Genomic DNA, 24,941 nt, shown 5'->3' with positions numbered 1-24,941 from the left:
CAAAATATACGCCAAACTTTTGCCCAACCGCTTAGCCCCGGTCATGCCCCACATTATCCACCCTGACCAGGCAGGATTTGTCCCGGGTAGATCCACATCCCTAAATTTAAGAAGGCTCTTCAACGTGATTAGCAGGGTCAACCCCACTACACAGGCGGTAGCAGCCACCCTGGACATGCAGAAGTCATTTGACTCGGTGTCTTGGAAATACCTCTGGCGAGTCCTAGAGAAATGCGGGTTTGGCCCTAACTTTCGAGCCTGGGTTAAGCACCTCTACACAGCCCCCTCGGCTAGAGTTCGCACAGAGGACAGGTGCTCCACCCCCCTCCAGATATCCAGAGGGACGCGTCAGGGATGCCCTTTTCCCCCACTAATCTTCGCCATCGCCATTGAACCCTTTGCCGACATGATTCGCCAATCACATTCCTACAGGGGATTACGCACAGCGGGTCAGTCCGATATAATTTCCCTATACGCAGACGACGCTCTTCTATACATCCGCTCTCCTGATACCAACCTGGCCCCTTTCCTTGAGGACGTCGTCCGATTTGGTGACATCTCTGGGTTAAAAGTTAACCACTCCAAATCTGTCTTATTCCCACTCACGGACTCCACACAACCCCCATTGGACCTGGGAGGATTTACCTGGTCCCATTCAAGCATCACTTACCTGGGGGTGGTGGTCTCCCGACACACATCACAGCTGCGCAAGGATAATTACCAGAGCTATCTGAAGAACCTGGTCACGAAAACTTCTAGCTGGACTAGGCTCCCCATTTCGCTTGCAGGCAGGATTGGAATACTTAAAATTGTGGTATTACCCCAACTTCTTTATCGCTTTACCAATCTGCCCATATGGCCAGGGGACGCATTCTTCAAATCACTACGCCAAATCTGCAACACCTTCCTCTGGCACTCGGGCGCAGTCCGCCTCAAACTCTCCACACTGACCACCCCTAAGGAACTAGGTGGGTTTAACACCCCAGATTTGACCAGATATTCGGTGGTAGCTAAATCCCAATTTGCATCTCATTGGTTCAATACCATTGACCCCCCCCACATGTTCGATTAGAGAAGAACAAGTTACTTTCTTACCTGGTAACGTTCTTTCGATGGGATGGTCCAACGACGTATTCCATATCTATGACATGTAATCACCACAGCTGTGCTGCTTCGGAAACTTTTTTCGGCGTCTGCGTCCTGCGTCGATGACGTCGACGCGCTGTCGTCGAGGACCTCCTCCGACGTCCGACGTCATCCGATGTGATAAGTAGGACGCACGACGCCCGTAGCCTCAGTTGTAGTTTTTTCCCCCAGAACGTGTGACATTAGTCAACTGCCAGTCAGACACAAAGCCTTGCGGAACGTAAGCTGCAATCGCAAAAGAAATTCTGCAGCGGGGAAGGCAGGGCGGGAGCGATATGGAATACGTCGTCGGACCATCCCATCGAAAGAACGTTACCAGGTAAGAAAGTAACTTGTTCTTCGAGGGGATTGGGTCCTCCGACGTATTACATATCTATGACAGACTCCCAAAGCAGTACCAGAGCAAGGAGGAGGGAAAGAATTTAGAATCAAAATTTAGATTAGCCAATCAAATAGCAGAGCAAAGGACCGCCTTGCCAAAGGCCAGATCCTGTCCTCGGATGGAATCGAGGGAATAGTGGCGTACAAATGTATGTACTGAAGCCCAGGTGGCTGCATCACAGATGTTGCGAATAGGAACACCCCTCTGCAGGGCAGTAGAAGCAGCCATACCCCTGGTAGAATGGGCCCGCAAGCCAGCCGGTGGGTCCTTAACCGCCAAGCGGTAACACTCCGAGATGGCCAAAATAATCCAGCGAGACAAAGTCTGTTTCGTCACAGCTTGCCCCAAACGCTTTCCAGCGTAACCAATAAAGAGTTGATCGTCCACTCTGACCCGGCACATGCGTGAAACATAAAAGCTCAAAGCTCTCCTAGGATCAAGCCTATGGAGCCTCTCCTCTTCCTTACCAGGATGCGGAGGAGGATAGAATGCCGGAAGAACAACCTTCTGGGCCAAATGAAATTCCGTCACTACCTTCGGAAGAAAAGAAGGACGAACTCTAAGGACAACCCTGTCCTTGTGAAATACAGTGAAGGGTGGCTTAACAGAAAGTGCCTGTAACTCACTCACTCTGCGAGCGGAAGTAACCGCAACTAAAAACACAGTTTTCAGAGTTAACAGCCTCAAAGGGCAAGAATGTAAAGGCTCAAACGGAGCACCCATAAGAAACTTAAGAACAAGGTTTAAATCCCAACCGGGCACCAGGAAAGGTGACGGAGGGAACACATTAGTGAGCCCTTTCAGAAACTGTGAAATCAAAGGGATTTTAAAGTAAGAACACTCTTCAGACGAGCGCTTAAAGATGGACAGCGCCGCCAGGTAACCTTTAACGGTACCCACTCGCAAGCCCCTGTGGGCCAAAGAAAGTAAAAAGGACAGAACCATGGGGATGTCACATGCAAAAGGATCCACATTCTGAACTCTGCACCAGTCGCAGAACTTACGCCAACGGCAACGGTACAGAGACTTTGTTGCCGGCCTTCGGGCCGAAAGCAACACCTCCATCACGTCCCCAGGGAGGTCCCAATCCTTATACCTCAACCTTTCAGAAGCCAAGCGTGAAGGTTCAGGGATCTGACCTCTGGATGGAGAACCTGACCCCCTCCCGTGAGAGCAGATCGTCTCGGTAGGGAAGGCGACGTGGAGGGCAGATGGACAAGTCGAGAAGGTCCGGGTACCTCGTCCTCCGAGCCCACGCCGGGGCAATGAGGATCATCCGGGAACCGAACTTCCGTAACCTCCGCAGCACCTGCGGGATGACGGGGACCGGAGGAAACGCGTACAGCAGCGGGAATGACCACTCCACCACGAACGCGTCTCCTAAGGCTCCTTTTGGAGGAAATTCCCGCGAGCAAAACCTTTCGCACTTCCGGTTGACACTGGAGGCGAAGAGATCCACTTGAGGGGTCCCCCAAAGGGCGAAGATCTCCAGGAGAATCTCCTGAGCCAACTCCCACTCGTTAGAGATCGCGCTCTGCCTGCTCAGAGCATCCGCCGTCACGTTTTTGTCTCCAGCCAGATGAACTGCTGAGATCGAAACTTCCTGCTGGATGGCCCAGAACTCGAGCTGCATCGCCTCCCTGCACAGAGGAAGTGACCCTGCCCCCCCCTTTTTGTTGAGGTAGTGCATGGCCACTGTGTTGTCCGTCAGGATCAGGACACTCTTTCCTCGCACAGTCGGCAGAAAAGCCTTCAGGGCTAGCCTGACGGCCCTCAGCTCCAACAGATTGTATGGAGTCTGGACTCCGACGGAGACCAACGACCGCTGACTGTCAGCCCGTTGGCATGAGCTCCCCATCCCGTGAGGGATGCATCCGTCACGATCGTCACCTCCGGCCAGGGAAGCCAAAATGGAGCCCCCTTCATCAAGTTGCCTTCGACGGCCCACCACAGAAGGTCCCGGGCGACCGAGGGCGGCACCTGAACCGGGTCCGACATCCTGCCGGAGGACTGCGACCATTGCGTCTTGAGTGCCCACTGCAAAGATCTCATCCGCAGGCGAGCCTCTGGCACCAGAAGAATGCAGGATGCCATGAGGCCGAGCAACCTCAAGAACTCGAACGCTGGGAGCGTCTGGGCAAGCTGAAACTTGTGCACCATCTGCTGAATGTGAAGAGCCCTCACCTGGGGAGGAAAACACTGCCCCAGGGAAGTGTCGAGCACTGCTCCGATGTACTGGAGCCGCTGTGTTGGCGTCAAATGGGACTTTTTTAAATTGAGGGAGAAGCCCAGCCTGTGAAGGGAGTGGGAGGTGACGGACAGATGATCCAGGACTTGCTCGGGAGAGCTCCCCCTGATCAACCAATCGTCCAGGTAGGGGTAGACGTGAATCCCCCCTTGCCTGAGATGCGCTGCCACCACCACCATGAGCTTGGTGAAAACCCTCGGGGCGGAGGTCAATCCGAACGGCAGGACCCGAAACTGAAAGTGCGAGTCGCCAACCGCGAACCTCAGGTACTTCTTGTGCTTGGGATGGATCGGCACATGGAAGTAAGCATCCTTGAGGTCGAGTGACACCAACCAGTCCTGAAGCTCAAGGGCCTGGAGGACTTGAGAGAGAGTAACCATCTTGAACTTGTCCTTCCTGAGGAGTTTGTTCAAACCGCGCAAGTCCATGATGGGTCTCAATCCCCCGTCTTTCTCCGAAATCAAAAAATAAGGGGAATACCATCCCTTGTTCCTCTCCGCTACAGGCACCAGTTCTATGGCGCCTTTCTCCAGCAAGGCTTGAATTTCCTGCGCAAGGAGCGGATCCGGACTCTGCAAAGAGAGGTTCCCCGGTGGATTGTCGCGAGGCCTGTGCCGAAAGGGAAGACAGTAGCCGTGGGTTATGATCTCCAGAACCCACACATCTGAAGTAATGGCTTGCCACTTTACAAGATGCTGCGCCAGCCTTCCCCCAACCGGCGAACCATGGGACATGGCCTCATGACTGAGTGGAAGCGGCTGCGGCGTTACCCGAGGGCAAAGAGGCAACTGCCCGAGCGGCCTTGGCACCACGGGTACCCTGTCGTCCACCTCTGGTACCCCTGCGTTGGCCTCTTTGACTGCCAGCTCCTCTCGCTTTACTGAAGGACGAGTAATAGCGAAAGGAACCACCCCTCCACTGCTGTCCCCTAGGACGAAAAGGCGGAGGTTGGCGAACTGCAGCGCCCAACGACTTCGCTGCAGCTTTTGAGGTCTGCAACCTCTCAAGGCTCTCGTCAGCCTTGCTGCCAAAAAGGTGCTCACCGTCAAAGGGCATGTTGAGGAGCCGGGACTGCACATCAGGAGCAAACCCCGACTTCCGCAACCACGCAAACCTGCGTATCACGGTGCTCGCCGCCATGGACCTACTGACGCATTCAGCTAAGTCCAAACCCGACTGAACGGACTCACACATGGCATCCTTACCATCCTGGACCATAGCAAGGAAACCATCCCGTTCGTCCCCTTCGGGAATATGTTCAGCCGCTAACACAACACAGTTCCACAGAGTGTGTGTGAAACGAGACAAGGCACAAATGGAGTTGGCCGCCTGAAGCGCCATACCACCAGAAGAAAACACTTTCTTCGCCCAGCCATCAAAACGTTTGTCGTCCCTATCAGGAGGGATGGTAGGGTACGACGCCTGCTTTGCCGGGGCCGTGGCCGCCTGCACCACCAAACTCTCCGCAGTGGGGTGCCTGGTCAAGTAGCAGGGGTCGCTACTGGCTGGACGGTATTTTCGCGACAAGGATCTGCCTACCGCCGGGAGACTCTCCGGAGCAGTCCAAGCCGCCGCCACCCTTCTCTGTAAAGCCATATGGAACGGCAGTACCGGATCAGTTGGGGGACCAACATCAAGGATGTCCGTGAGATCATCCTGCACAAACTCCCCTGGGGGAGCAGACCATCCCAAGTACTCAGAAACCCTAGCCATAAGGCGCCGGTACGAGGAATCGGCATGAGAGCCAGGCTCAGGCCTACAAAACTCCACCTCCGGAGAGGTGTCCAGTCCACTGGCATCATGCAGTGACTGTCTCAAATCGTCAAACTGACTATGGCCCGAGACAATTTCATCTGGAACCTGACTAGGAACCAGGCCATCAGAATCCTCATCCGCCTCTGAAATATAGTCCAGGTGGCGAAAAGAAGGCACCCGAGAGTGCTTGCTCTTAACTAGAGCCTTCCTAGGGGGTTCTCCCGTGCCACGGGGTACCTCCGACACGAGAGGCGTCGAGCGAATCGGCGCCGGCGTCGAGAGAACCGGAATCGGCGTCGAGGAAATCGGCGTCGACGTCAGATGCAGCGCCTCCAGCATCGGCGGCGTCGACACAGCCCTCGAAGCCGGAGCCCCGAGCGTGTCCCTCGACGACCTGAGCGTCGACGGCTTCGACGACTTCCTCGGAGCCGGAGCCTCGAGAAAGCCTGTCGACGCCCTCGACGCCTCAGACGTCGATGTCTTCCTCGAAGACCTCACAGGTGCACACGGTCTCGAACGCGTCGAGGACCGGGACCTGGAACGGGTACGTCGAGAACGAGTCTCCTTGTCCGAAGGTGTAACGCTCACCTGATTCTCGCAGAGGCGCCGGTCTTGACTGGGCGATTACCGTATCTTCAAAGGTGATGTGCAGCACCCGGTTGGCTCTTTGGGCTGGACCTCTGTGCCCTGTATGCCTGACGTGCAGAGTAAGATGTCTGCAGATAGAAAATACGGGGTTAATGAACTGGGGTTATTGGGGTGTCCCTATCTCTTTCCTCTTCTCCTCTCCTGTAGACCCCCACAGGTTAACGCTCTCACCTTAGGTAAGTGAATGCCGAGCTCTCCATCTGCCTCGGGGCAGGGTGCTGTAACCAGTTTCTTCACTGGATAGGTAGCGCAGGCCTCTTGACTTCAGAGGACTGCTGTCCGTCGTTTACTGCACGAACGCTAAGTTTCGAGTAACTCAAATGTCTTTAAAGTCTTTAATAATGATGTCTCTTGTTTTGCAGGGTTCCGGCGATGACGGATGACGGGCTGAAGTGAGTTGAAGATGGAGCCCGTGTGATGAATAGAAGCGCCTGGAAGCACGTAAGTAAGCGCTTGTTGCCAGCTTCACGATGCGCTCTAACTGTCTTTTTATTTTGCAGGTACAAGTTCGGAGCGGCTGCAGGGTGCCGGGATACCCACTGGGTTAGATGTGGAAAGGAGTAATGGCACGTGAGTATTAAAGTTCCCCAATGTCTTTAAACGCACCTTGTTTTGTCTTTCAGATGCGGGATGCAGCGCCGACGGCCTCCGGAGCGTGCGAAGAGTTGGTAAGCTTTTGTCTTTCAGATGCCGGAATGCAGTGTGAAGACCTCCGGAGCGCACGAAGAGTAGGTAAGCCTTTGCCTTTCAGATGCCGGAATGCTAACCTGTTCTTTCTTGTTTTTATAGGTGTTGCTGAAGACTGGATTCAGGATGGTAAGCCTTTTCCTTAGGCCCAGGACCGGATGCAGAAGACACGATGAGCGTTCTGCTGCAGAGGGTGCAGAATAACGCAAAGCAAGATTCATCCACCGGGTGTGGTTTAAATAGCCTCCTGTAGTGCTTAGAGGTCTCCTTCCACAGCCACGCCTAAGTAAGAAAAGAGTTCCTGGTAAAAAAAGAGTTCCTGCCTTCCAGAAGAGTTCCAGTGTTCTGAATCTAGGGAGTGGCTCCAGCCCCACCCAACAGGAAAAGTAGTTCCAAACAGAAGAGGATCAGAGGCTCAACTGGCAGGCAAGTAAGCAGCATGGTCTGCTGCAGGTAAGTCCACCCAAGCATTATGAGCCCGGCGCTTCCAGCGCTGGGACTGGGCATATTTATGAGCCTGGTGCCACTGGCGCCAGGACTGGGTCCAAAAGGTCCCAATTGGGACTGGTTGGCAATCGGAACCTGGGTTATGGATCTGCTTCCAAGGGAGTTGGGAAAACCCTGACCTCTTGGAAGCAGAGATCATGACAGTAGGGGACCTCTCCCGTGACTCGTGCCGACCACTCTTGCGAGCGGTGTCTCTCGACCGACCCCACTCGGGGGCGCGGACGGTTTAGTACCCTGCGACTCAAGAATCGCCAGCATTTTCTTCCCGAAGGAAGCCCATTCCTCCGGCGTCGCACGGCTGGTGGGATAAGCGACGTGCCGGGCAGAGTCCTCCGAAGAGGACCTGGAAGACGACCGGTGTCGGCGCTTCCGAGAATGCCTCAAAGAGGCTGAGGAGTGGCGAGACCGACTCCTAGAAGGAGACCCACGAGACTTCCGACGATGACGCGGTGAGTCACCCCTCGAATCATCCGTCGATAGCCCCGCAGACTTCGACTTCTGGGGCTTGGACACCCGACCTACCGACAACTTCTTCTTACGTTCGCGTAAGGCTTTGGACGTGAGCGACTGGCAGTTGATACAGTCATCCGTGTCGTGGGCCTCCCCGAGGCACCAGAGGCAGGCGTCGTGCGAGTCCGTCACCGACATCTCGGACCCACACTCCCCGCACTCCTTGAAACCCGGACGCGGGGTCGAAGACGAAGTCGAAGACATCTTCACATGAAGGATTTGCACAAAACGAACAGGTTCGAAGAACCGAGAAGAACAGAACTCCAAAGAGTCGAGGCGTTAACCGAGATTCACGAAGCAACACGTTCGCGGAAAAAACGGAACTGAGGCTACGGGCGTTGTGCGTCCTACTTATCACATCGGATGACGTCGGACGTCGGAGGAGGTCCTCGACGACGGCGCGTCGACGTCATCGAAGCAGGACGCAGAAAAAAGTTTCCGAAGCAGCACAGCTGTGGTGATTACATGTCATAGATATGGAATACTTCGGAGGACCCAATCCCCTCGAAACTAAAAAGTCTCTGACCGAGTGATTGGTGCCCTTATCCTTAAACCCTTACACACCGACCTCGACTCTGCAAACCCCGTAGCCAGTACATCCTTAGTGTTGGCCAAGCTGTGGGCCATGGTTGATACACGTCACCCATTCCATGGGGACCTGCCATTATGGAACTTCTTCCCTGATGTCCCATCCGTTTCACAATCCATCATCAACTGCTGGTCAGATGCTGGCTTCCTGACACTCCGCGACAAACACACGGGGCAACTTTATTGAGTGGACTGAACTCCCCCCTTCCCTCAAGCGGCAGCCCACAGCATGGTTACAATATTCCTCCCTCCGAAGGAACCTCAAATCAAGATACCCGGACTTCCCCACACTACCTCCTGATGAACCCATAGTTGCGGAACTCTGTTCCTATTCCTCCTTCAGGGGAAAGGTATCGAGGCTTTATTCCCAACTGCAGGTTAGGGTGGCTCCACCCTTTACTAAACTGAGGCGCAGCTGGGAGGAGGACCTGGAAGTTGAGATCACTGAAGAGAGATGGTCCCGAATGTGTGCTCGCACCCACAATGCGTCTTATAACTCAAAATTTAAGCTAAGACAATTCAAAGTGCTGCAGAGATATCATCACACGCCTCAGAGACTACATCGTATGTTTAGCGAATCCCCTCCCCACTGTCCCAGGTGCGGCTCGGATCAGGCTACCTACATACATATGCTTTTGCACTGCCCGTCCCTGACCCAATTCTGGTCTGACATCTGCACCACGTTATCAGATGTATTGGAACACATGATTACCCCCACCCCACTACATTGTCTCTTTCATGACTTCCCCCAGTTGGGACGGGACTCGAAGAAACTGGCGGGGCTCTGTATGTTACTGGCGGTCCGCTTTATACTGCTATGTTGGCTCCGGCCCAAGTCACCCACATACACACAGTGGGTTAGGACAATTACATGGGCACATAACACAGAAGAAGCCTGGTGTGCAATGCAGCACCCACACACAAGGCCAACAGACATCTGGCGAAGGTTTCATGATTACATGTCTGTGATGGCTTCTACTTCAAACTCTGTTAATTCTTCTCCAGGTTGTTCCCCATAATGTGTCCATTATGTGATCTTGATCACCTTTGTCTCGAATGCCAATGCTTTATGTGCTATCTAATCTCCTGCTTTCTTCCAAAAGATGTTCAAGGTATACTGGTAATAATGTATGTGTATTGTTATCGCTGCTGGAGCCATGTGGCTCCCTGTGTCCGTGAATTGTCAAGACAAATTAAAAAAAAGTTAAAAAAATAAAATAAATTGCGACACAGAGGAGCTAGGACTACGAGTTTTGGCAGGAGAGGGCCCAGGACCACAAGTTAGTGATTCCCAAGGTCTCGAGTGTGAACTCGGGACGGCAGCACTCCTATACGATACCCAGGGTTCGAGCTGGTCAGTTTGCTGGACGGCCCAGGAATACTTCCGAAGAGGCTCTTTGAGGGTAAACAGGAGGTGCCGAGAGTAGTTGGTCCCACTACTCCAAAGGGTCGAACTGCACTTGCAGGCCTTCTGTGATCGATACAAAAGCAGGGGTCCGACGGGACAACAGCGGTGTCAGGGTGCCAAACCTTCTCAGCATGTCTACTGCGGTTATACAGGTCTGCTCTTTCGTTTCAGGATACTCGACTTCTTTTGTAGTTCGGTGTGAACTTCAGGTGATCGACCTGGAATGGATGCAGAACCCCTTCTCTTATCCAAGATTCGTTTCGCAGTCAAATCTGGGATGGCTAATGGAAGATCTGCTCTCTTGCATTCACGCCAGGCGTGGCCAATCATGGCCCACAGTGGTTCCAGTCATTCAGGCATACCAGACATTGGGACCAGAAAGTCCCAACCCTATTCCTGGGCACTAGCAAACGTGACATGCAGCAGCCCGCGAAAGATGCAGTTTTCGAGCAAGGCTGCAAATAAGGAATACCCAGGTCACTCGACCCGAGGGAAGGCAAAGGGACAAAATGGCCAAAGGACCGAACAAGAGACTTGATCGCATGCGGCACTGGCCAGAGTCTTGCGGTAAACGCGTTTTGGTTCATTAAAAATAAACTAACTTTAAAAGTAAACTGCTGCCACCAGTTCGTCGTAGGCACACTTGTACAATCACCAAAAAATCCTTAGAGGGTGGCTAGGGCCTTAAACCAAAAGGACCCCTGTGCATTGTACTGTAAGGTACTTGGCACATAGATACAAAATTACCAAGAAATGGCAACATAGTCAAAGACTAAGGGAAACGTAATTTCCCAGTCCTGACAGCCTGAATGATTTGTCAAGTTTCCCCATAACAGATGAGCAAAAGCCCAGAGGAGTGCAGCTGAAGGCTGTGCTCCACTGGAAAAAGTCAGGTTAGGCAAGCCAAACAAAAGCAAAACTTTCTGGGAGTCCATAAATGGAGGGAAAATTGCACCCAAGGGAAATCTTTCCTAACAGGCGGCCAGACCTCCTTTCCCAGTCGGAAGGGCGGGTCATCAACCCAAACCCAAATTCCCTGAACCTACATGTGTAGCTCTTGAGAGGATGAGGTATGACGACTGGGGGTGCTTGAAGTATTACTGGCCGCACGCAGACCACCTATGAGATAACTGTACAAGTACAGGTGGAGAAAGTTTGAGGCTTGGTGCAGGGAACGCAGGATAGACCCTATATCTTGTCCCACCACTGCAGTGATGGAGTTTCTTCTGTCACTTGCCTCAGCAGGCATTCAGCTATGCACAGTCAAGGGCTACTTGGTAGCTTTGTCTGTGTTCAAGAGGGCACCAGATCCGGGATCCTTCTTCAAAGTCCCGTTAAGGACCCCATTTCTGAAAGGCTTCGTAAATATGTTCCTGCCTACTTTGTTTCTGGTTCCGAACTGGGACCTCAGTTTGGTTCTAACATCATTGAGCCCATGCATTCATGTTCTATCAGGTTACTTGTGAAATCAGGTTACAATGAAAACAGCTTCCGTGGTAGCAATCACGTCAGCGAGGCGTGTGAGTGAGATTTAGGATACATCTTGCAGGCTGGCCTTTCTGCAAATTTTCAAGTAGAATGTATCTCTCAGGGTGCGCCCTACATTTCTGCCAAAAGTGTTTCAAAGCCACCAGGGCGCAGGCAAGATGGCTACCTGAGAGCTGTGCTCTGTCACCTGCCTTGGTGGAAAGGAGGAGATAACGCGAACCACAGCACCTGGCACCCCACCAGAACGATTCTTCAGACCTGGGAAGCTGCAGTGCTCCAGCAGGGATAAAGAAGAGGAACTGTGGCTACCCCTGTGCCAGCAACACGAGGGTGAACATCACTGGCCCAGGCCCAGAAAGGCTTGGACAACACAGATGGCTGCCCTGCAGGCACAAAACGGATGACGGCGAGCGGCAGTTGTTAGGACCAGTGCTCCCGGCGGGTGTCCCTACCCAGGATCGTAAGGGACCCAGAGAGTGTGACACCGACCTGCGAGAAGGTCGAGATGTGCTGATAACAGACCAGCTGCTCATCAAACACTCCCGACCTGTGAGGGGCCGGCGTGCTCAGATGAGGGACGGCCGTGCCTGGTACGCCCACCACCTGCAGAGATCCGAGCTGCACTCTGTACATCCTGAAAGGTGCCATCTGAACAAAGAAGAGACATTCCTGCTACTCGACTCGGACGCCCTCTGTGCAGAGGCCCCTCCCAGCGGTGCACCAGGACTGTGAGCCAGCAGTGGAGCAGCACGGAATCCAACGCCGCAAGGACAGTAAGTGGCCAGCTTTGCCCCCCCCCAGTCCCCTCACGCTCCATCGCCTCCAGATCAGCCCAGGCATGAATAAAGGGGGGCTCCAGGATAAGGAGGAGCTGGCCCCAGGGGGCTCACCTGCAGCGGGCCATGTTGTGACCCAATACCCATTTGGATCAACGGTGAGGCCCAATTCTGAGGTGAAGCTCAGGAGTGGTCCTGTTCCCCCTACCCCCTACCCCCTAGGGACATTAACACTGACCTAGAACCAGGGAGGATATGAGCCGACCTAGAACCAGGGAGGATATGAGCCAACCAAGTGGAGGACTCCGACAGTGGCCCCCAACTCTCCATTGCAAAATGGCTGGGAAAGCCATCACTCACGCCTGAAGTGGATCACCCCTGGGGAACTTGGCATGCATCCCAGAGACGCAGAAGTGAGCAAGGGAGACCGGGCTGCGCCAGGCGACCTGGTAGTAGACGGGACAGTCACGGGGCACGGCAACCAGAGTCTGAGCTAGGCCTTTGGACTCAAGACCACCCCCACCCCAGGTTCATTAGTGGAGACGACTTGGAGCGCCTATGAGCTGGAGAGGTGCTCTAGCGCGATTCAATACTAAGGCGGCAACGTGAGGGCAGAAACAAAGGGAGACGGGGGACCACCCCGCCAGAGCTTGGATCTATCAAAAGCAACAGTGGGGCAACCAGACGTGGACTCCCTGCTCACTGTGCTTAGAGAGGCACAGCTTCACCTCACTGATGATGCCCAACAAGGCTGAAACACGTGTATGGGGTTGCTGGTGGTACTCTTGTTTAGAGAGGAATTGCCATAGCATTTTGGTGCTGGACTGCCCATGTGGGTGGGACAAAGACTGATATGCAAATGGATATTTCCCATCTGTGAAAGGTACAGTGAGCAAAACGCGTGTGCTGCAAACTCTCACCTCAGAACAGGTTATCATGCCTTGTTCTTTCTGGAGAGGAGCGCCTTCTACCTTTTCTTTTTAAATGCAACATACAGACCATCCTGGAGGAAATTAGAGGGATGGGGACAGATATGGGGGCAAAACTGTCAGACCTCTCGGCTAAGGTGGTCAACCTCGAGGACAGAATAGATCGGGTGGAGGCTAACCAAATCTCGTTTGGTCTCGTGGAGACACAAATGGAGGCACGCTTTATGGAAATGGAGAGGCATGCGGAAGAACTGCACCTCAAGGCAGATGACATTGAAACCGGGAGAGACGCAATAACCTCCAGTGATGGTCCTGGATTCCAGGGAGGGAGAGACGGTCACCATAGACAGAGTGCACCGCACTGGAGGGGGAACCCGCGGCCGCGCTCAGACTTGGCACGCATGCATTACTACGGAGACAAGATGAGGATCCTCAAAAAAGTGAAGCACATGAAGGAGGTGGACAATGGCGATTCGGGGGTGGCTATTTTCCAAGACCTCTCGGCCCACACGTTGAGGAGCAAGAAGTGCGGGGCTCTCACCAAATGGCTCCAGGAGAAGGGGTGAGGTACTTGTGTTCGAATGGGTGGGGGGAGCGATATCATCTAGCAGCGTAGGAGATACATGTCAAGGATGATCTGGTGGGCCGTCGAGAGGGGTTTACCTTGGAGTGCAGCGGACAAGGATTGGACACGCGTGGCCCAGAATCAATGCGAGGAAAGAGCAGGGCACAAGGAGCCTGAACGTTCCAAAAGCTTAACACCCCCCCCCCTACAGCGGAGCGATGACACTTGAGAAGAAGTGGAGGGATTTTCTATCTTGAATCGCCTTATCTCTGGGGTTAGACCCCGGATCCCTTCCGGGAGCTACATCAGAGCTGATAGGGTTATAAGCGAGATCGGATATGGTTATTGTGTGGGCGGTCAGATGTTCTGGAAACCGACACCGAGTTGGGAGGGGGAAGAATGCACGCAGGAGGCACATAGTTGTTGGGGCAGGGGGGATCTGTGCGTTGGGTGAGTTGGTTTATTGGTTAACTAAGTCGGCTGGGGACACCCTCCGGGTTAATGGACGGAAGGGTAGGAAGGGCTGCCTGACATGGTACCCAAGACAGAGGCCACACTCCTGATGGTTCGACAGACATGCCCAACATGATTGGGGCGCGTGATCAAATGCCTCAAATTAGGAAGGGGGAGGGGTGGAAATGGATGGGTGGGGAGGGGAACAGGGAAGGGACCCTTATGTAACAAAGCTTATATGTAACTAGGGAAATGTACACCATAGAGAACACAAGGTGCAACCAACGAAAGGTGAAGAAGGGGTATAGCTGAGGTGATAGTAGGCATGCTAAACGTGAAAGGATTCAACTCCCAGAACAAAAGATCCCTAACTAGTAATATGTTCTGTAAGCAGAAGCTAGCGATACTCTTCCTGCAGGTGACACACTATAGGCAGGGGGCGGAATCGGCAATAAGGGGCAAAGAGATTGGTAGGAATTTTTGGGCCTCCCACAGTACCTCCAAAAAAGAGGGGGTTGGGATCCTACTTGGTAAGTCCTTTCGACTAACAGGTATTCAGGTCAAGAGGGGCTTTGGCGAATGATTCCTGGGTATAAAAGGAATACATGAGGGGACACAGATCAAGCTTGCCACCCTGTATGCTCCCAATGTGGTGCAGTTGGGGTTTCTACATCAGATATTTAAGAGGATGTATGGCTGGGCAGAGGGTGTAATGTTCTTTGGTGGGGATTTCAACTTGCTGGCGGATCCCACGCAGGACTGGTGGTGGGTGTTAAAGTCGCGACCAAAGACAACCTGGCTGCTTTTTGTGATCTTCAGCGAGATCAGTATTGGGTGGACATCTGGTGGAGTCATTGGCCAGGTCCGGGGGTTACACTCCCCACCCCCCGCACCCCCAAATCAGACAGACTAGGTTAGAGCTCCTCCTGATCCTGAGAGAACAGGAAGGTGAAGTGCGGGAACCCAAGGTGAAGGCGATCACATGGTCGGACCACGAGTTGGTGGTGGCGAATTGGCAGTTCCCTGAACATAACTGGGGTTTTAGATGGAGGTGCAATGACTGGTGAGAGAACGGGTGCTCAGGGACTTCCAGGGGAAGGAGATACAGGTGTATTTTAAAGAGACTGGTATGGCGATGGTCTGGGAGGCAGCCAAAGCTACTTTTAGGGGTTTGAGGGGTCTCGCAAAAAGAGAGAACGGAGACGAATCGAAAATAGGCTTAGAGAAGAACTGAAAACGCAGTGGCCCCAGCTGACCCAAAGGGATTCAGACAGGGGCAGGGCTGCTGGGCGAGATGAGGGACAAGAGGCAGGAACTTCACATGGTATTGATAGGAGAGGTAATAAAGAAGATGAGGTTCAGCAGAGGTATTACGAAAGGGGAGACACGGTAGGGACTCTCCAGGCAAATAGATTTAGGGGCTGCAGGGTGTAAAGGAGAATAGAATGTGTACAGGGTGCTGAGGAGCGTCTCGTGAAGGGGGGAGGATATTGCAACCTGCTTTGCGGGTTACTATAGGGAGTTATACGCCAAGCCGGTGGAGCAGGAAGTGGGGGAAGTCAGGCAGTATCTGGCCGAGCGATGCCTCCCTAAGCTTACAAGGGCAGAAGGTGAGGCCCTAGAGGGTGAGATAACCAGAGAAGAGGTATTGATGGCCATTCAAAGATTGAAAACAGGGAAAGTCACGGGGGACGAGGATTCACGGCTGACTTTTATAAACAATACAAAGCTCCACTGGCAGCACCGCTGGCTAAACTGTTTAATTCCATAGTGGGGGGTGACACAATACCCCTATCGTTTCTTCAGGCCCTAATAACGGTTATCCCTAAACAGGGGAAGGATCTAGCTAACTGTGCTTCATATAGGCCGATCTCTCTCCTCAACGTTGACGTCAAGATCTTTGGCAGAATCCTCGTGTCCCTCGACTGACTGACCATGACCAGGCAGGATTCGTATTACACAGACAGGCAGCAGACAACATGCAAAAGACGCTTTGTGTCCTCAACGCCCCGGTGGTGAAGGAAGAGGGGGTACTCTTGCTGGCCCTGGATGCCGAGAAGGCTTTCGCCCAGGTGAGCTAGGCCTTTATGGGGGAGGTCTTCGCAGCCCTGTGTTACACCCAGGCGCACGGCGCTCTCACAGCCGTTTTTCTAAGCTTCGTTTACCCCATCATTTGGCCGCAGCTCACTTCCTAAAGCGCTGGCGTTTGCCATGGTGACGGACCACGGTGTCTGTTGCCCTGGTACCTCGATGAAGGTCGTGTCGCGTAATGTCGGCTGCTGCCCGGTTCCGCGAGTCCCACCTCTGGAAGGCTATGTAAATACAAGGTGCGGGTTACATTCGTTGCTTCTGTTTGCAGATTACTCATTTCAAATCGTTTGTTCCGAACCACTACCTATCGACTTTGCACTGTGTTACCGGACTTCCTTTGCCTAGCGTTCCATCCTGTTTATGACCCGCCGCTGCTGACTACGTATTGCTCAACGGACTGTCTTCTAACTGAACGCCTTGCTTCCTTGATTGTTTTCGTTGCCGAATAGGGACCGTTTACTGGACGGCCTTCTATCCTGCTTCTGCTGTCCAACCCTGGGCTGATCCTCTTAGAGAGATTTCTCCGGCCCGCATCTCTCCTTGTTGCTGCATCACAAACTTTCGTGTCTGTCCAGTAAACTTGTAAGCTTGCAAAATCATTCTTACTAAAGTCATCTCTTTTACCTTTACATGCACGTGCCTCATACTGTTGCACGCACGTTGGCACTACGATCCAGTCATTTCCCCAGATAAAACCACGCTGCTTTTGTTGCCATTCTCCATTCCACTTCCAACCCGGAGGGACCTCATTACTGAACTGTAAATCAAGACTACGTGCACCTAGGACGCCTTGCAGAATCCGTGCACCAACCAACCCGGCTCTAGTGCGACCCTCGTGCCGCCTGGGACATCCACCCTACTAACTTCCCTGTTTATTGTTTTATCCCAGTCGTCGTTGCTAGACATTCCAGCCTCTCCAGTGACCGGTCTCCTTTTCCCAGTGATAAACCCTATGGTTTTCTATATTCTCCTGTAGTGTTACAATCTGTCCTAGTGTCAGGGGGTAATTCCAGTTGTTATTGTTCTCCATAGGAACCATACCTCCTCTAGCCTTGCATACAATACTTAAGGTATTGTTAAGAGAAGCTCAGGGATACCAAGTTTCTTTTCTGTCCGCATTGGTGTAACTTGTGGTTTGTTCTCTCCTCACAGCTTGGTTTACTTGGCGGTGCGTGTGTTCCCCGCTCTTTTATTTGATCAACTCCTCTGTTTGTTTAAACTCATCCAGCAGAGGGGTGTATCATAGAAAATAGTTCCCTCAAGTTGAGGAGGCTCAGGTTTAGGGAAAAGGTTGGGCTCGAGGTCCAACCATCCAGGAACTCTGGTCTTTCAGCATTCCTTCCGGTGAGCCCCAACAAACCAGTCAAATGAGTGTTGGTGAGTAACACGCTGGGGATGGGCGCAAGGTGGACCGGCTGGATGACGGCCCTATACTCAAAGCCAACAGCCAAGGTGGTGGTTAATTGGATGGAATCACAGGCCTTCCCCCTGCAACGGGCTACGCATCAGGGGTACCCACTCTCCCCACTGATTTATGCACTGGTTATGGAGCCGTGGGCGGCGAGGATCAGGGATCAGAGGCGTCACAGTGGGTGGGGTGGACTGTAAGATTAATCTTTTTGCTGTTGACGCCCTGCTCTATATTACCAGACCATCTCATTCGGTTCCTGAAAGTTTAGAGCAATACAGCAGGTTACCGGGGTTTAAGGTTAATCTGGGAAAGTCAGTGGTTTACTCTGTGGGGGGATTGCCGGATAGGGAGAACGAGTACATTGCGGGGTTGCCATTTAGGATACAGGGAGACACCTTTTGCTACCTTGGGATCCAGGTGTCGCAGTGCTTCGCGGACCTTTTTCCCAGAAAAGTCCTCCCTCTATGGTCAACCATAAAGCGAGAAATGGAGAGATGGTTGGGATCAGGGATGTCATGGATGGCACGTTTAAATTGTATTAAGATGGTGGTGCTCCCAAAATTCCTGTTTTTATTTCAGATGTTGCCCATAGGGATTGCTGCGTCGTTCTTTGCTGAGGTGAAGGTGGCTATGCTGAGATTTCTCTGGGTGGGGGTCAGACAGAGTTGCCTACAGGACATTGATCCTGCCAAAGGAGGAGGGGAGAGTGCAGTACCCTGACCTGGCAATGGAACATAAGGCAACCCATCTCAGGGTCCTAGTGGATCATTTCGATCCACTCTCGAGCGAACAATGGGTGGCGATGGACAATGCGGTATTAGCCCCGGTCACATTAGACGAATGGCTGTGGGTCCCCCAGGCCCGTATCTCAAAGAGAGTGCTGTGTCACCCGGTCTTGGAGGTCCTGTGGTCTGCATGGATGGAGGGAGGGGACAATAGGTGGCTCACGACACGGTCGTCACCCCTGAGCTGTATTTGGGCTCCCCTATTGAGGGACTGGATTGAAGAGCTGTTGGAGTTCCAGCCCTGGTATGAGGCAGAACTAAGCAGGGCAGGACAACTGTGGGAAGGAGAAACCTTTACATCATTGAGTTGGATGGAGGAGGTACAGGGACTCCACAAATTGGGGTCTTTTCACTTCCTGCAGCTGAAAGGGGCCCTAATGGAGAGCCGAAGTGGTGAAAAAAAGGGAGCTGACTAGCTTTGAAAAATTCCTGATCACACAGAGGGAATCCAGGGGGCTCATAGCTGGATTATATAAATGGATCATCTTGGCGACCCCTAGGTACCCTCTCCCATCGAGAATCAAATGGGGACAGGATCTGGGTAGGGACATTGAGGACACTTTATGGGCACAAATGTGCAGAAGGACTAACCGCTCTATGACCTCACTCCAGCATAGATTCAAAGCCCTAAAACTGCTGCATAGATGGTATTACCCCCCCAGTGATGATTGCCCGAATGAGGGAGGGATATGACCCACACTGCTGGAAGTGCCACTGGGAAAAGGGGGATTATATTCATATGTGGTGGGGCTGCTCAAGGGTCCAGGTGTATTGGAGGGAGATCCTGTCCTGGATAAAAGGGGTGGATGGGATCCAGAGGGAGCTTTTGCCATGGCTTCTCCTTTTTGGGTTAGTAATGGAGGAAGAGCCAGAACCGTAGCAGGGGCATATGTTTCAGATCATGGTGGTCTCCACTAGATGCTGCCTGGCTCAACTGTGGAAAAGTCCACAAATGCCAGTTGAAAAGGTGTGGGTTTTAAAGGTCCGAGCCATTTATGATATGGAGTATCTCACTCCCCTCCTGGACGATTCCAGGTGCGACATTGAAGGCACGTAGCTTCCCTTCTTCGAAAAATACAGGCGGTGAGGCTGAAAGGGGAGAGGAGTGGGCTGGGTGAAATGGGCGGCCGGCCTCCACAAGGCGAGGTCAATATGTCCTGAGAAGTGCCCGGGGTCCTTCTGAATGAAGCGCGAACTTCAGGGAAGGCTCTCAGATTCACAGACAAGCGTGCTCTTGCGATACCTGGTTGGAAACGAGGTACGAGGTAAAGTTTGAACTTTAAGGAGACAATTTAACTTTTCTGCAAGGGGAGGGAAGAATGAGGGAGGGAAGAAAGGGGCATGGGGGCAGGAAGGCTCAATTGTGTTGGTTGTAGGAGAAGGTTCTATTGCTGACCTGTGTTGTTTTAAATCAAATGTATAATTTTTAATGAGGACTTGGTTTTGTCGGAAGCGGCCAGGTATCCGCGAGGCATAGAGCAGCTCATGCGACTTAACAAGCTCGCTGTGCGTGGAGTGTGCAGATCGAGGAAGGTGCCATCTCTGATGGCACTGGTGTTGCTGAGACGCTGTGGAAGCGGGGGGTCCACCTGGGAATTGTGACCGGGACTCGTATGGCATTAAAGTAGTGGCGAGACCGCGCGACACCCTCAAGTGCCTAGACAGCAGAGGGCACCAGTGGTGTGACGCCAGTGGCGCCGACTCCTTACTGTGTGATAAGAGGTAAGCTGCGTGGCCGCCACCTTCATACCACAGAAAGCGAGCCAAGAATACTCCTCCCCCCATTCTAGCCTCTCGCCCACCCCTCCTCCTCCTCCTCCCCCCAGTTCAAAGGGATTGCGCGGAGTGGGGTGAGGACTATCTCTGGGAGGGGAGTGAATTAGGACACCCCCAAGCTCTTCTTGATACCAGCTACAGGAGTTCTGGGGGCGTTATATAGCCGGAGCCCCGCTGAGGTGATCATCCTCGCACCCCGCTCGATGAGCTCAACCCCAGAGAGCTGCAAATAGCCAGCAGAACGCGCCTCTTAGCGTATCTGCATGAAAAAGCTGCAAGAGGCTGAAAAAAGAGGCCCCTTGGGTCTAAAGAGGCCCAATTGACTTACTTAGTTTCTGGCCATTAAGGAAGCCGTTAAGACTCTTAGGATACTGGTGTATGTAGATTTTAGAAATCTTTGAACCAGACAGAAGAGTTTCCATAAATATTTTTTAAGAAATATTTTTTAAGGAATAGGGAGAATACTTCCCCTCCCATTTCATGAAGAGGTTCTTAACATTTTAAGTTTTTTTCATTCTATGACAAGACAGGAGGCTCGCATTATGCTATACTTTCTTTATACTGCCATAATTAGCTTTTCAAATTAAACTTTTTAAAACTACAAATTTTGTAATGTTTTTCTGAACTTTCTTGAAAAAGGTGCACATTTTGGGTTTAAAAGTTCTGCAATCCAAGTAAAGTCTCAAAATTTAACTCCAAACCACGACTCCCATGACTCTCTGGGTTTGGTAGTCCTGACCTCTCCTCCTGCACCTATCCGCATGCAGGTCAGCCCTTAAAAACCATCAACCCTAGGTCCTTTCCTCTTTCTTTTTTGCTGCCTTGTAGAGATAAGTACCTCAGTGTACTAAGCTGCTATGCTAATTATTTGTTTGGCTTTACAAGCCGTGTAATATCGTATATCTTGCCTAGTCGTAGTGCGCGGCTTAAGCGTTTTATATGGTGGATGCGCGACATATTTAGCGCGATAAAAAAAAAAAAATAATAATAATAATGATAAATACCGTAATTTAAAGCGTGTTCGTCTCGTCACGTATACAAGAGTATCGCGCTCATTATTGCACGTGTATACAGTTAGCCAAATTAGTTGGTCGGTTGTCGGGGAGAGGCGGAGCCGACGCCGCGAGTGGAATTCGCTCGCCTCAGGCAGCCGGCCCCGCTCCCCCATATTACGTGCTGGCGCCGACAGACGCGACTAGCATTAGGACCCAGGGGAGCGGGAGAAGGAATAATCTCCCGGCTTTCCCTGCGCGTCCAACGCTCGCGTGCACAGTTGGAAGTGCGATCGCGTAGCGTCATACACACGCCCTCCAAGCTTACAAAAAAAAAAAAACCAGATTGAACAAAGGGGCATTTATATTTATATATACAGCTGCTCACGTTGGTATTGAGCATACAACAAACAGAAAAAGCTTGGCTTTATACAGCTCGAGTGAGAGTAGCAGCGGATCCAGACCCCTTGGCTGACGCACAGATTTGGCTCTGCCAATATTAAACATGGCTCAAAGCAGAAGCCCTGGCCAGACACCATCCACTTCGCCGGAGTGGTCTGAAGAATGGGAGGGCAGTCCGTACAATCAGGAGACAGACCTCTCCCAAAGCTTTAAGCAGGTGCTGGGAGACTCGCTTTCTAAAGCAGTCTCGCAGGGAGTACAACCTATTGCTCAAAGGTTAGAAGTACTGGAGGCTATTTTGGCGGAACAGCAAGCAAGGCTTGCCAGGAAGAGGAGAGCAGAGAGCCCCGGAGAGGGACCGTCAGCCAGACACCCCACTGGGGTTGAACTTGAGGGGCGTAAAGCAGCTCGGAAGAGCAAGAACTCTTTGACCCCCCCGAGCAATGTTGAAAGGGAGGATACTGCTCCCCAAGAAGTGAGCGACCCTGTCGCTAGGCTAAAGAGAACCTTCCTGGAAAAGAAAAAATATGCCAGGATCGACCCCCTACCCCAGGGGTGGAAAATATAGGGGACAACGACGAAGGCTATATGCCGGACGACGAGGGTGAGAATGACACCTTTCAACAGGTGGAAGAAGAGATCGATCCACAAGAGGTGGATAATACCACTGACATGTTTGATCCGGAGGCAATCAGACACCCGAAATCTTCGGAGTGGGTGCCGTCACCTAGAGTGGCAGCGTATATGGCGCAGCACATCCGCAAGCCACTGGAACGAGACGTACGATCTCGTATAAGATCAGAATGCCCCAGACCGGACTTACCGGGGAAACTAACAGAAACACCAGATCTAGACCCCAAGATGGTCACTTTTGTGACTAAATCAGCCAAAGATATAAGGAAGGGAGTAGATCGGGCTTGGCGAGGGTGCCAGGACAAGCTCCTCGACCTGGCGGGACCATTAGCCAAAATAATGGACCTAGCAGAGAAGGCAAAAGATACTGGTACCCCGGTGGACGTCTCCGCTCTCGCTAATTGAGCCCAACGAGCAGTGTGTCTCTTAGGCAACGCGAATTGTGCAATCTCCTCCGAGAGAAGAAGAGGAGTTCTGCTAAAGATCGATAATAAACTAAGTGATCTCGCCTCCTACGAAGCTGTCGAAAGCGCCAAAGGACTGTTATTCGGCGAAGCATTCGCTAAAGAAATGGCACAGTTTGTGGGCACCTATTCCGCTCTAGAGAGAGCGCAAAGCTCAATAAAAAAGATCTTCCCACATCGTGTTTTTACGGGACTGGACGCCAAAGGGGTCGCCCGTCCGGTCGATTCAACTACCATCGAAGACCCCAAGGGCCACGCGCCCAATACTGGGAAGGGAAACAACAAGATACCTTCTTTCCGACCAGATCCAGGTTTCCCAGAGGTCGTAGAGGGAAAGGAACCTACCGTCAGCCCAATGTCTCAGGAGGTGAGTGCGATAGGCATAAGAGTAGGAGGGAGAACCCTTCATTGTCTAAGCGCGTGGCAAGCGTTATCGCGCGATGCATGGGTTTTACAAACAGTAGTAGGCCTGCAGTTACATTTTGTAGGGAACCCCGTTCAGAGATCAGAGCCTCACCCCATTCACATGGCAGACGAAGAAGCAGCGTTGTTGCACAGCGAACTGCTCAAGCTAAAAGAAAAGAATGCAATAGAAAGAGATGTTCAAGGAGGACCAGGGTTCCTCAGCAACATGTTCCTAGTTCACAGAGGGGAAAAAATCCGACCAGTCATAAACCTAAAAGGTCTAAACGAATGGCTAGTGTACAATCACTTCAAGATGGAAGGTATCCATCTGCTCCGAGATATCCTGCGTACAGGGGACTGGCTAGCCCGACTCGATCTCAAGGACGCTTACCTTACGATTCCGATAGCTCAGGAGTTTCGGAAATATCTCCGCTTCCGCTGGAACAGGGAGACGTGGCATTTTACATGTCTCCCGTTCGGCCTAGCTTCAGCACCCTGGGCATTCACCAAACTTATGAGACCAGTAGCAGGAGCCATAAGAGAGAGAGGGATTTGCATCATTATCTACCTAGACGATATTCTCATGCTAGGCCCAGACAAAGAGACCCTCACCAAGAGCGTTCAGTGGACATTTTCTCTCTTAACATCTCTAGGATTCCTAGTGAATTTAGACAAATCCCAGTTAGTACCAATCCAGACTCTAGAATTCCTAGGATTCAACATAGATACGCGCAAAGCGACCCTCGAACTTCCTCTTCGCAAATGAAGGCAATAAAGAAGGAACTCAGGCTAGTGATAGCGAGGAAAGTGATTTCCCTACGGAACCTTGCCAGAGTAGTGTGCTTGCTTGCAGCCTCCATTCAAGCGATTTTCTCAGGGCCCCTCCACTATCGAGCGTTACAGAGGTTAAAGATCCGACACCTTCAAGGAGGGCTAGGTTACCATCAGGTAGTGACTCTGGATCCAGACGCCGTGACCGAACTACAATGGTGGCTCCAGAATATGGAAGCCTGGAATGGCCGAGCGATTTTCGGGGATTCCCCAGACATCATCATAGAGTCCGATGGCAGCAGATCTGGCTGGGAAGCACGGTGCGAACACAGAGACAGGAGGGAAATGGTCGGAGCAAGAGTTACACTTTCACATCAACTGTCTCGAGTTATTAGCAGGGTCATTCGCAGTTCGCGCATTTACGAAAGACGAAATCAAATGCTGCGTGCTACTCAAGATGGACAATATCTCCGCAGTGCGCTACATCAACAAATTGGGTGGCACAAGGTCCAAAATGCTAGCAGAACTAGCGAAAGACTTCTGGCACTACTGCCTTCAGAACCAGATCACAGTCACGGAGGAATACCTGCCGGGCACCCTCAACGAGGTGGCAGACTGGAATTCGCGATATCTAGTGGATTCCAGCGACTGGAGACTGCACCCACAAATATTCAAGAAGCTACAAGAACTCTGGGGTCCCCTTCACATAGATCTGTTTGCGTCCAGACTGAACGCGCAGACTCAGAAATATTTCAGCTGGAGGATAGACCCGGGTGCAGCTGGTACGGACGCGTTCCTCCAATCCTGGAGCGGAGCACTCCACTATGCATTCCCACCGTTCCTCATGATCACAAGGACGTTAGCGAAAGTTTGGAGGGAGAAAGCAGAGCTTGTAATAATCCTCCCTTTCTGGAAGTCCCAGCCCTGGTTTCCAGTAGCGATGGAACTTTCTACGGATTTTCCGAGGATAGTTCCTCACCATCTAGACCTTCTGCTCGACCCGTCCGGGCAGAGACACCCATTGATAATAGCGAATACTTTGCAGTTGATGGCCTGCATGGTTTCAGGAGAAAGTGGGAATTGCCAGGCATTTCACAGCTCGCTGCAGACTGCATCAGAGA

General features: G+C 52.2%; 1 protein-coding gene across 1 annotated transcript in view; it reads right to left on the bottom strand.

The window, feature by feature from the left end:
• The window catches only part of LYST (lysosomal trafficking regulator), a 3,942,656-nt gene that overhangs the window by 1,733,134 nt on the left and 2,184,581 nt on the right, over nt 1-24,941 (bottom strand). The window lies entirely within an intron of this gene.

Source organism: Ambystoma mexicanum, chromosome 4p, assembly GCF_040938575.1.
Source record: "Ambystoma mexicanum isolate Mex_15411 chromosome 4p, UKY_AmexF1_1, whole genome shotgun sequence".
NCBI lineage: Eukaryota > Metazoa > Chordata > Amphibia > Caudata > Ambystomatidae > Ambystoma > Ambystoma mexicanum.
The sequence above is the reverse complement of the archived record's forward strand: the minus strand, read 5'-3'. Positions and strand labels throughout refer to the sequence as shown.